General features: G+C 41.3%; 1 pseudogene; it reads left to right on the top strand.

Moving 5' to 3' along the window:
* Positions 1 to 8,623: 8,623 nt before the first annotated feature.
* Positions 8,624 to 10,879, top strand: LOC104244963 (putative late blight resistance protein homolog R1A-10; annotated as a pseudogene).
* Positions 10,880 to 14,177: the final 3,298 nt, after the last annotated feature.

The following is a 14,177-nucleotide window of genomic DNA, read 5'->3' as shown; positions in this document are numbered from 1 at the left end:
AAATTTAGGTTTCTCAAACTTTTTCCCCAAAAGTCAAAAACCGACCCCAGGCCCGCTTGGTCAAAATTCGAGGTTCGGACCAAAATCCATTCACCCCCGAGCCCGAATATGTAATTAGTTTTGAAATCCGACCTTAAATCGATATCTAAATTCCAAATATACAAAAATCTCTATTTCTACCCAAACCCCCAATTTCCACCACGAAATCCCTAGATTTTAGGTTGAAAATTCATGAAATGTAATGGGTAATTGAAAAAAGTAGTTTAGAATCATTTACTAACACTTTGGGAAGAAATTGTCTCTTGAGAATGGCCTCTAGGTTTTCTAGTTTTGAAAATTTTGAAATAATGGCCAATTCCCGTTTTTGCTTATGTTTTAAGTGCTGGGCGACAGTGTTCATCGCATGCGCGAAGAGCAGCCTCGTAAGGACTTACACGATCGTGGGAGGCACTACGTGTTCGCAAAGGTTTATCCCGCCTCACTTTTGCGTTCGCGAGACAAGGCTCGCGTTCGCGTAGAGCTTCCCAGGTCACCTGACCAGCCTATCTAAAGCTACGCGGTCGACCGGTCGCGTTCGCGCAGAGCAATCCCCCACAATACTCCATGTTCGCGACACTAGTGTCGCGTTCGCGTAGGGTAAAATCCTCCCCCGCCAAGTTTCCCCTTCGCGATCGCGAAGCACAATGCAACAGACACCAGATACAACACTCTCACACCAGATTTCCAAGTCCAAAACACCCTGTAGCCTATCCGAAACTCACCCAAGCTTTCGGGGCTCCAAACCAAACATGCACACAAGTCTTTAAACATCATACGGACTTGCTCATGCGATCAAATCGCCACAATAACATCTATAACTACAAATTTAGCACCAAATCACATAAAATTCTTAAGAACACTTTGAAATTTCTATTTTCACAACCAGACATTCGGATCACGTCAAATTAGTTCCTTTTCTCACCAAATTTCACGGATAAGGTATAAATATTATTTTGAACATGTACCGGGCTTCGAAACCAAAATATGGGCCCGATACTAACAATATCAAACATTAACCAAAATCTTAAAACAATTTAATTTTCAGTCTTTCAATTTTCATCAAAAATTCATATCTCGAGCTAGATACCTCGGGATTTAATTCCAGACATAACCCCAGGTCCATATTTTGATACGGACCCATCGAGACTGTCAAAATACGAGTCCGGGTCCGTTTACTCAAAATGTTGACCGAAGTCAACTAAATCAACTTTTAAAGGTAAACATTATTATTTTTATCAACTTTCAACATAAAAGCTTTTCGAAAACATGCTCGAACTGCACACACAAATCGAGGAGGGATAAAATGAGGTTTTGAAGGTGTCGAAACATGGAATCGAGTTCTAAAACATAAGATGGCCTTTTGGGTCATCATATTCTCCATTTAAAATAATCGTTCGTCCTCGAACGGACATAGAAGAGTACCTGAGCTGGTGAAAAGGTGGGGATATGTGCTCCGCATATCGGACTCGGACTCCCAGGTAGCTGCCTCAACAAGCTGACCTCTCTACTACACTCGAATCGAAGGATAACTCTTCGATCTCAACTGACGAACCTGCCGATCTAGAATAGCTATCAACTCCTCCTCGTAGGTCAAATCCTTGTCCATAGTCTTTCAATAGCTCCAACCACCTCCTCCGCCTCAAATTGAGCTCCTTATGCTTGAAAAAATACGGCAAACTCTTATGATCCGTGAAAACCTCACATGACACGCCAATATAGATAGTGCCTCCCAATCTTCAGCGTGTGAACAATGGCTACCAGCTCCAAGTCATGAACTGAATAATTCTTATCCTGAACTTTTAGTTGCTGTGAAGCATATGCAATAACCTTTACACCCTGCATCAATACCGCACCAAGTCCAATACAGGATGTGTCACAATATACTGTATAGGGCCATGAACCTGTGGGCAACACCAACACCGGTGCCGTAGTCAAAGCTGTCTTGAGCTTCTGATAGCTTGCCTCACACTCGTCTGACCATCTGAACGGGGCACCCTTCTGGGTCAATCTGGTCAACGAGGTTGCTATATATGAGAACCCCTCTACAAACCGATGACAATAACTCGCCAAACCCAAAAAACAACGGATCTCCCTACCCTCTTGCATCAAAACACACCCAATACCAATCTGCAAAGCATCACAATAAACCGTATATGAACCCGATGCTGAAGGCAAAATCAGAACTGGAGCTGTGGTCAAGGCAGTCTTGAGCTTCTGAAAGCTCTCCCCATAATCGTCGGACCACCTTAATGGATTGCCCTTCTGAGTCAATCTGGTAAAAGGTGCAGCAATAGACGAGAAATCTTTTACAAAACAGAGATAATAGCTGGCCAAACCAGGAAAACTCTAGATCTCACTAGTTGAAGACGGTATAAGCCAACTCTAAACTGCTTCAATCTTCTTTAGATCTACTTAATCCTCTCACTCGGCACCACATGACCCAAAAACACCACCGAATCAATCTAAAATTCACACTTTGAGAATTTTGCATATAACTACTTCTCCCTCAATGTCAGGAGCACGATCCTCAAAAGTTGCTCTTGATCCTCTTGGCTGTGGGAATACACCAAGATGTCGTCAATGAATACAATGATGAAAGAGTCGAGATATGGCTAGAATACAGTGTTCATCAAGTGCATAAATGATACTGAGGCATTGGCCAACAAAAATGATATAACTAGGAACTCAAGCAGTATTTGGGATATCGAAGTCCCGAATCTTCAGCTGATGATGCCCTGACCTCTAATCAATGTTTAAGAACACTCTAGGATCTTGAAGCTAGTCAAATAAGTCATCAATGCATGGTAATAGGTACTTGTTCATGACTATAACTTTGTTCAACTACCTATAATCAATACACATATGCATAGAACTATCTTTTTTCTTCACGAACAAAGCTGAAGCATCCCAAGGCGAGACACTCGGCCAGATGAAACCCTTATCAAGTAATTCCTGAAGCTGCTCCTTCAATTCCTTCAACTCTATAGGTGCCATATAATATGGTGGAATAAAATGGGCTGAGTGCTCGATACTAAGTCAATACAAAAATCGACATGTGTATCGAGCGACATGCTCGATAGGTCTGCTGGAAAAACATCTAGAAAATCCCTCTCTACCAGAACTGACTTAACGATATGAGTATCAGCACTAACATCTCTCATAAAGGCTAGGTATGCATCAGACCCCTGCTCAACCATTCGATGTGCATCTAGAAAGGATACCACCCTACTAGGAGTATAATTCAATGTACCCCTCCACTCCAACCACAACAAACATGGCATAGCCAATGTCAAGGTCTTAGAGTGATAGTCTAAAATAGCATGTTAGGGCGACAATTAGTACATGCCCAAGAGCACATCAAAATCTACTGTACTGAGTAGCAATAGATCAACTTTGGTCTCATAACCACCAATAGTGATAAACACGGTCTACAGTAACGGAATCTCCCACAGACGCAGACACATATATACAGGAGCACTCAAAGAGTCACATGATATATCCAAATACAGAGCAAAGTAAGATGACACATATGAGTAAGTGGAGCCTGGATCAAATAAAGATGAGGCATTCCTGTGACAGACCGAAATAGTACCTGTGATGACAACATCTGAAGCAACAACCTATGTCCTATCCGGAAAAACATAAAAAGGGTCTGGCCTTTCTTCTAGGGCCTTTACTTGCCTGACCTCCATCCTTTGCAGGCGGTGCAGGTGGGGCGGCAGCTGGAGCAGCAACCATAGTTTGTGAACCCTGTGGACCAGGTGGGACTCACATATGCCTTACCATGTAGGGCTGTAGCTATAGCGTGGCCACCACTAAATTATTTAATACCTCGAGGCCTTGGCCTCCTTCTCTCCGCTCTCTCTCTTGGCCCTGCATACCATCCATCCTCTGTGTGGCATCCACCAGCTGTTGAAACGGAGTATCCGTCTCAAACTCTCGAGCCATGCTAAATCTAATATCATAGTTGAGCCCCTCGATGAATCTGCAGACTCGCTCTCTCATTCTAGAAACCAAGGTAGGTGCATGTCGGGACAACTGAATTTAATAGAATACTCTGATACTATCATAGTCCGTTGACATATCTGCTCAAACTCTGAGCAAACTCTCTCAAGAATATCTCTTATAACTGAACTCAAGTGAGAAGGGCTGCATCACCTGTCCTACCCTCCTCGTAAGCCTGCCACCACCTGTAGGCTGCTCCTGATAGCTGAAATGTAGTAAAGGCAAATCCGCTCGTCTTCACAATACCCATGGTGCAAAGAATATGGTGGCACTTCTCTAGAAAGCCCTGCACATCCTCGGTAGTTGTGCCACTATAAGTAGGAGGGTGATACTTGAACCTTTCAAGACTCAACTCCTCCTCCTTAGATTCCTCCGCCCTAACCTCGAGCTAAAACGGAATAACAAGTTGCACTGGCATAAATCCCGGGACCAAATCAAAATGAACCCGTTGCCTTGGAGTACAGACGATATGATTCTGAGCTCCTCCCCCAGCCTGAGATGTAGCTAGTGCAAGGGGAATCAATCCCGCCTGAGCAAGAGTGCCAACATGCTCAAAAACTATCCTAAGGTCTCCTCAAGTGTAGGGGTGACAATAGGCGCCTGTCCCCGAACCGGAGCTACTGGTCGCTCCTCAGTCGCTGCTCGGGCAGGTGATCTAACTACAACACATGCCTTTCCTCGACCTTTGCCTTAGCCCTGGCCTCGCGCAGCTTTAGTAGGGGACATGGGTATCTGATCATCGGATTCAGTAGTGCGTGTCCTCACCATCTATGAGAAAGTAGAAAGACAAAAACTATGATTTCTAAATCAACAAATTTGCATGATAAGGAATCAACAAAGTGGAATATTTCTAACATTCTCGTAGCCTCTCGAAGATAAGTATAGACGTCTATGCACCGATCCGCAAGACATTACCAAACTTGCTTATGACTCGTAGCACTTATGAACGTTAGAGCTTTGATACCAACATGCCACGACCCCAAAATACCACCTAAGGTAGTCATGATGACACCTAATATCTAAGACTAGGTAAATGTAACATTCATGAATAGCTTAACAGAAATAATAAACTAAGATAATAAAATAAACCGATAAAGGTCAAAATATTTCCAAAGCGGAAACCTCAGTAACAATATCTCCAAAGCCAGCGGAACTGAGTTATAAGCTCTACAAAAATGTACTAAAATCTCTAATACAACATTGTTTGATGAAAGGATAAACAATAGTAATGAAATAGAACAAGGTAACTCCAAGACCTACAGATGTCGAGCTACACCTTGAAGTCTCCGAAAAGATAATTGAAGGATTAATGGCATCCGACACGAGCAGATGTACCTGGATCTGCACAAAAATATGTAGAAGTGTAGCATAAGTACACCACAACGGTACCCACTAAGTATCAAGTATAACCTCAGTAGAGTAGTGATGAGGCCAGGTCAAGACTCTACTAGGACTAGAAAACTGGATAAAGTATAGTATAGTTAAATAATGGAAGACGAGGAAGTGAATAATAATAAAGCAGTTCAATAATGTAAACTAACCATGGAACTTAAAGCAATAAAGGCAACAAGGAGTGAACACATGATAAGAACAACAAGAAATCAATACAGACAAATACTAGTAAGGCAAATGGAGAGATAACAAAACTGTTCAACCAACAAACCTCTTTAACATAGAAAGTATAACAAGAATCACAATCGAGGTACCACGCCTCATATCCACAATTCACAATTTAAAATCACAAGCTTTCCTTATGCCGTCGCGTGACCCTTACACTTAGATATTTTTGAAAATATTTTTTTGAAATAGCTACATGCACTTTAGCCCCCATATGTCGCCGCGTGGCTTCAAGTAATTCTCTTACTAGCAATACATACATAAATCCCACCTAATGCCGCCGTATACACATTAACCCCTATCCTTATACCGCCACAAACACATCAATAACACAACATAATAACAACTCGCACTACAAGTGCCCATATGCCACAACTTGCCAAAATCAATAATACCAAAGTTACCACAACATATAGCCCACGACTCAACTACAATGTGAACAAGAATCTCAATAATAACAAAATGAATGAGAATTACTCAACAAGGAAAGATATCTCAATAATCAATAACTTCAACCTCAATGTGATAATAGCTTTCATAACTTCAACTTCAATAACTCAAAATGAAAGCATTCCCAAGAAAGACAACTTCCAACTCGATTGTATAATATAAGCTTAGCAACGAAAAAGATAGTATGAAATAGAAACTACGTCTAAATACATGAGAATAATTCAACACGAAGAGACATCATGGAATGATAACTTCAAATGAGAATAACTCCACAATTAAAAAGGCACATGATGATAAGAGAGATAACAACATCAATTAAAGCATATAAAAGCATGTTTGACAATAATAAATAGAGCATGTGATAACAACATCAAGTAAAGAATGCGAGAGAAATTTAACAATGGAAGATATAACATGATATTACGATTTCTAATTAAATGCATGAAAGAGACAAAGAGTCTAATGCGGTAAAAATACCACACATAAGCACGTGTACACACTCGTCACCTCGTGTACGCGTCTTTCATATAATACAAATAACACAAATCAACCCAAGTCCTAAGGGCTATTTTCTCCATACAAAGTTAGACAAGATACCTATCTCAAGCAAGCTAAATCAATCCACTAAGAAGCCTTTTCCGCGAAAATTTAACTCCGGACGGCTTGAATCTAGTCAAAATAACTTATTACCATGAATACAAGGCATAGGAAGCAATTTCGGTAATAAAGTTTCAATCTTTAAAGAAAATAAAAAAGTCAACCCTGAGCTAGCACCTCGGAACCCAACCCAACTCAAAAATATGAACATCCATTCCGATATAAGTCCAACCATACTAAAATTATCCAATTTCGACCTCAAATTGACTTTCAAATCCACAATTTATGGTTTAGGAAAGTTTTCACAAAAATTCCCAATCTCTCCAACTCAAATCACTAATTAAATAATAAAAATAATGATGAAATCATGATTAATGAACAAAATCGAGTAAAAAATGCTTACCTCAATCCAATCCTTGAAAAGTTTCTCCAAAATCGCCCAAAAACGAGCTCTATAACTCAAAATATGAAAAATGAAATAAACCCTCGATTTCATCAATTTTCTGCGCAGGCTTTCCACACCTGCAGACAAATTGTAGCTTTTGTGACTCCAAATCTGCGGAAAACCATCGTAGATGCGGCTTCACTAAGACTCAGCAATTTCCGCTTTTGCGGACCACACGTCGCTTCTGCAGTTCTGCTTCTGCGGACCAAAGGTGCATCTGCGCGTCGACTTCTGTGCATAAATACCGCACTTGCGGTCCCCCATCAAAATCTATCTTCTGCATTTGTGGAGCATTGCTCCCTTCTGCGTTTGCAGACCTGCGACCATTCAACCGCTTCTGCAGCGCCGCACGTACGACCCAAATTGCGCAGGTGCGAATGCACCAGACTTCAGCAGGCATCAAAATCCTCCAAGTCCAAAATGAAATAGGATTCAATCCGAATCACACCCGAGGCCCTTGGGACCCGTACAAACATATCATCAAGTTCCAAAACACAACATGAACCTACTTGATGTCTTAAATCACATCAAACAACATCAAATCTACGAATCTCACCCCAATTCAAGTCTATAGAACCAATGAACATTCAACTTCTAAAACAACACCGAATCATATCAAACCAACTCCAAATGAGCTCAAATTTTGCATGCAAGTCCCAAATGATACAGTAGACTTATACCAACTCGTGAAATCATAATCCGAGCCCGATAGGAATAAAGTCAACATTTCATACCTTCAATTTTCCAATGTTTACCAAAAAGCACCAAACCAACCTTCGGACCTCCAAATCAACATCGGACATAGGCCTAAGTCCAAAATTACCATACGAAGCTATCAGAACCATCAAAACTCGATTCTAGAGTCATCTACACAAAAGTCAAACTAAGGTCAACTCTTCCAGCTTAAGCTTTCAACCTTAGGACTTAGCCTAACTCACTCTAAAACTCACCCGAAACCAAACTAACCACCCCGGCAAGTCGCATAACCACAATTGAACATAGAGGAAGCAATAAATAGGGGAACAAGGCTAGAATAATCTAAACGACCGGCTGGATCGTTACTGGAAAAAAATAGTTAGTGAAACTTTTAAAATTCATAATATTTTGAAAAAGTAATTCGCATAGGAGAGCAAAAAAGCGAGTAGGAACTCAATCGATGGTATAGGAAGAGGGCCTATAAAACCTGCATATTGACAATCTTTTAAACATGTCAATCACATGGCTTTAACAAATTCTTTGAAGCTAGTTACATAAACATTGTATGAATTAACTATTCATTTAGGATTGTCACAATTGTCAGACTATTCGATCTCATTTAAGAATCCATTACCTTTACCAAGTTATTTTCAAGTTTCTAAAGACAGAAGCATGTCTTTCTTAGTTAGTAATTGAAGCACATTAACTTTTATTTGTTGTCAGTGTTATTTGGCTTCTTAAATCTAATATTATGACAATTCAATGTTCTCTTAAAAGCCTCCTGTGGTTGAGGAAGATGACGTTGTTGGCTTTGACGAGGAGGCCAAGAAGGTAATTGATCGTCTTCTTGAAAGATCAGACAATTTAAAGGTTATTCCAGTCGTTGGTATGCCAGGTATTGGAAAGACGACACTAGCAAATAAGATATTCAAGGATGCTACAGTTGAGTTTGAGTTCTTCACTCGCATTTGGGTTTATGTTTCACAGTCATACAAGAGAAGGGACTTATTTCTCAACATTATTAGTAAATTCAAGCGAAATACTACACAATATTCTCATATGTCTGATGATAATTTGGCTCAAGTAATGCGTGATTTTTTTGGGAAGGGGAGGAAAATATCTAATTGTTTTGGATGATGTATGGTCTGGAGAAGCTTGGGATCGTCTCAAAATTGCTTTCCCGAATAACAACAAGTGTAATAGAGTGTTGTTGACCACTTGAGATTACATTGTAGCTAAGTATTGCAATGATGATCCTCATAAGTTGAAATGTTTAACTGATAGTAAAGGTTGGGAGTTGCTGGAAAAGAAGGTATTCCACAAGGATAAATGCCCTTCTGAGTTGGAACAGTACGGACTAAATATAGCCAAAAAATGTGAGGGATTACCCCTTGCAATTGTGGTGATTGCAGGGGCGTAAATTGGTAATGGTAAAACAACAAGAGAATGGGAGCAAGTAGATCAAAGTGTTGTTGAGCACCTCATAAATAAAGACCGGAGAATTGTAAAAAGCTGGCGCAAATGAGTTATGATCGCTTGCCTTGTGACTTGAAGGCATGCTTCTTGTATTGCGGTGCATTTCCTAAAGGTTTTGAGATCCCTGCTTGGAAGCTGATCCGTTTATGGATCGCGGAAGGTTTCATTAGTACAATGGACGCTTAACTCTTGAATGTAAGGCAGAGGATTACTTGAATGATCTTGTCAACAAAAACTTGGTGATGGTAATGTAGAGAACTTCTGATGGCCAAATTAAAACATGTCGTGTTCATGATATGTTGCACGAATTTTGCAGGCATGAGGCGACGATGGAGGAAAACGTTTTCCAAGAAGTAAGTCTTGATATTAGGCAATCTGCTCTTGGACAACAAGAGCTAGCAACGTACCATCGCTTATGCATTCATTCCTCTATTTTACAATTCATCTCTACGAAACCTTTTGGTGAACATGTCAGGTCATTCTTGAGCTTTCCATCAAAAAAATTGGAGATGCCTGCTAGAGATATTCCAAATATCCTGAAAGCTTTTCCTCTACTAAGGGTGTTGGATGCAGAATCCCTCACATTTAATCGCTTTACCAAGGAGTTTTTCCAGCTATATCATTTGAGATATATAGCATTCTCAAGCGACTCCCTCAAGATCATTCCTAGACAAATGGGAGGGCTTTGGAACATGCAAACTCTTATTGTTGACACACAACAGAGGACTCTTGACATTGAAGCAGACATATTGAACATGCCACGACTGAGGCATCTTCACACTAATGCTTCTGCTATATTACGTGCCCCAAAAAGTAGTAAAGCTGCCCTGGTAAACCAACCCTTACAAACTCTTTCGACAATTGCATCTGAAAGTTGCTCGGAAGATGTGTTTGTTAGGGCTCCAAATATGAAGAAGTTGGGCATTCGTGGCAACATAGGTATGCTTCTTGAGTCAAACGAGTCTGCACTATTCAACAATGTTAAGAAGCTAGAGTGCCTTGAAAGTTTTAAGTTAATTAATGATGTTGGTTAAATAGGCCGGATACCACTACACCTTCCTCCAGCATACATATTTCCAAGGAAGTTGCAGCTTACGTTAATAAATGCTTGGTTGGACTGGGATCATGATATATCTATACTTGGACAATTGCAGTACCTTGAAGTTCTAAAACTGAAAGAAAATGCATTTAAGGGAGAGTACTGGGAGCCAAAAGTTGGTGGTTTTGGTTCCCTTCAGGTCTTGTGGATTCAGAGAACAGATTTAGCAGCCTGGCATGCTTCAGCTGATAACTTTCCTAGAATGAAGCGTCTGGTTCTTGTATTGTGTGAAAAACTTGCAGAAATTCCCCTTGGCCTGACGGATGTACGCAGCCTCCAAGTGATGGAACTGAACATCACCACCAAATTAGGAGCAAAATGTGCACGTGATATCCAAACCAAGAAACTCAAGCAAGCTAATTTGGAAGGTAATTATATTAAAAGCAGCGGATTCAAGCTATCTATATATCCTCCTGATCTCTAATTGCAACTGCATACATCTTCCTTGATGACGTGTAGGTCAGTTCATCAACTTATAATTCTTTGTTACAACTTACTCTTTCCGTTTCAATTTAGATGAGGTACTTTGATCCGGAACAGAGTTTAAGAAAAAAAGTTATTTGAAACTTGTGGTCTTAAAAGCTTAAAGGGTAAAATTTTTGTGGGGCCATGACATTTTTGTGATTATAAAAGCTTCTTATTAAGGATAAAATGCATAAAATAAAGAGTTTAAAATTAAATTATTTTCAAATTTAAAAATATGTCATTTATTTTGGAACAGACAAAAAGTACATTACCTTGTCTAATTTGAGATGGAGGAACTTTACGTAGCAGAGTACGTAACATGGTTATTGGTACAAGTTTTCATGAGTGAACTACATTCTCCTTGGGTTTCATACAACTTCATTGATCTTATGAATTACCCCTCGTTTTTGCTATCTACTACTTTATTGATTCACTTACTCTTCAACAGAGGCGCCACCGGCAGTAAAAAGACTACTAGAAGAGCAGTTAAGAAGTACTCCGAACAACATACTTGATAAACCCGCTCAAAGGGAGAATAGAGACATTGCACACATAGATGTCACGACAGTCACTGGCGAACAAGATGCCCACCGCACAGGGAACACTCATACTACTGCTGACGCAGGTAATGATGCACTCGCAACCATTTTGAAGAAAATGGAGGAAATGAAAAATAAGAATAAGGCACTCCATTACCAGAGAAAGGAGCATCACGAAAGGGTCGACAAAATACCAGGCGCCCCAAAGTTGTTGCCAAAACGAGACGTTGGTCGATTCATCGAGCAACCATACAACGAGAAAGCAGCCCCCACGCCATTCCAAAAACCTTCAAAATTCCACCATACCTGAAGATATATGACGGTACTACAGACCCAGAAAATCATATCATCTACTACGTCACAACCGTAAAAGGCAATGATCTCTCGAAAGAACAAGTACCATCGGTGCTACTGAAAAAATTCGGCGAAACCCTAATAGGGGGGAGCCCTAAACTAGTACTCACAACTACCAGAACAGTCAATAGCAACATTTGAAGAAATGGCGGAAGAGTTTGTCACCGCTCATGCAAGAGCTAAAAAGGTGGGAGCTGGGTAAACGACATATTCGCTGTTAGGTAGATGAACATCGAGGGACTCAGGGACTTCTTAGCCCGATTTAACAGGGTGAGAATGAGCTTGCCGAATGTGTTAGAGGGGATGGCGGTAGCAACCTTCCAGAATGGGTTAAGCAGGAATGGGTCGAGAGCGACCAGAAAACTGTTAAGCAGGCTCATGAAATACCCTCACACTACTTGGGAAGAAATCCACAACGCCTACTACGCTGAGGTAAGGGCCGACAAGGACGACCTCAATGGCTCGATCCAACGGCTGACATCAGTTCAAGCTAAATCACGGAAAGATTGTCGCAACGATGGTCGAAGGGATTAGTTGGGACCCCGTCTCGGCCGAGAAAGGCATTAGCATCAGGACATCCATCCCACCTCCTCCGCGGCACACAGATCCCCCTCCTCGACATACCGCGCCATACCGAAACGAAAGAGGTATGCCTCCACTCTTATCCGCTCACAATTTTTGTGTTTCTCCTTCAAAAATAGGGTACACACTAGAGAAGCTCGGCACAAAGGTACAATGGCCACAAAAGATGAAGTCCGACCCGAGCACTTGGAAGTCGAACGTTCTTTGCGAATTCCACTATGAAAGAGGTCATAAAACCTAGGATTGCATAGGTCTGCGGCAGGAGGTAGTAAGAATGCTAAATTAGCGACGAGCTAACTTTGACCGCAGGCGCAAACAACCCTAGGGACCTCCAAAACTGCCCTCTCCCGCTCGTACCATACAGATGATCATCGGCGGAGGCGATGACACAACAATCAACCATGTAAAGTTCATCACTACACACAAACTCAAACGGTCGATCACTCATGAAAGGTATAATGACCTCAAAGATATTATCATCTTCGATAAATCAAATACTGACGGTTTGTCTTTCCCTCACTACGATGCTCTTGTTATCACTTTACGTATTGCACATACTGATGTAAAAAAAATAATGGTGGATGACGGAAGCATCCCGTGTATTATCCATCCTCGAGTCCTCGTACAGATGAGACTCGAAGATAAAATAATACCGCGTAGCATAACACTAACAAGTTTTAATATTGCAGTCGAGCGAACTTCTGGAGAGATAGTGCTACCCGTTATAGCTGGAGGAGTCATCCTGGAAACAACGTTTCACGTCATGGACCAAGATACGGTATACAATGCTATCATAGGGCACCCATGGATACACGCCATGCGAGCAGTCCCGTCAAGTCTCTATCAAGTAATCATGTTTCCTACTCCATGGTGGGTATTTAGCATCCTAGGCGAGCAATGCACCACACAAGAATGCTATTGCATCGCTCAGGATTGCGCACATACCCAACAACTAAAAGTAGAAAGCGCGAAAGCATAGCAATCAGCGATGTGGGGAACCAAACTCGACATACAGGCAGACGTTATTAAGGATCCCAACATCATGGAAGCCTCCGAGTCGACCATAGAAGATCTCGATCCCGTCCAACTAGACATCAATGGCAGCACAAAAAAGGCTTGTATCGGGCACAATCTCTTGGAACCAGGTAAGTTTCGTAAATTCTTAACTAACAGTCCCGATTCGTTTGCCTTCTCCCATTCAAATATGCTAGGCATCCCGAAAGAGATCGTCACACATAAACTGAATGTTGACCCCCTCCAGTGCGACAAATGAGGTGAAAGTTCAATGCCGCAATTAACGAAGCCGTCAGTGAAAAAGTCGATAAGCTGCTCGCCAATGGCTCTGTCCAAGAGTGAAAACATCCCTAGTGGGTCGCCAATGTGGTCATGGTGAAGAAAAAATGGAAAATGGCGGATGCGCATTGATTTCACAGACCTAAACAAAGCATGCCCAAAAGACTCCTTTCCATTGCCACACATCGACCAACTCATCGACGCAACAGCGGGACACGAGTTGCTAAGATTCTTGGATGCCTACTTGGGTTACAACCAGATCCTCATGGAGGAAGAGGAGTAGGAGAAAACTACTTTCATCACTCACAAGGGAATGTACTGCTACAGAGTCATGCCGTTCAGACTAAAGAATGCAGGGGCGACGTACCAGAGGTTAGTCACCAAGATGTTCAAAGATTAACTCAGCAAAACAATGAAAGTCTACATCGATGACATGCTGTTTAAGTCAAAAAGGAAAGAAGACCACATCGATCACCTGAGGGAAGCCTTCGACATACTATGGCGGTACATTATGAAACTA

The sequence above is a fragment of the Nicotiana sylvestris genome, chromosome 11 (genome assembly GCF_000393655.2).
Source record: "Nicotiana sylvestris chromosome 11, ASM39365v2, whole genome shotgun sequence".
Lineage (NCBI taxonomy): Eukaryota > Viridiplantae > Streptophyta > Magnoliopsida > Solanales > Solanaceae > Nicotiana > Nicotiana sylvestris.
The sequence above is the reverse complement of the archived record's forward strand: the minus strand, read 5'-3'. Positions and strand labels throughout refer to the sequence as shown.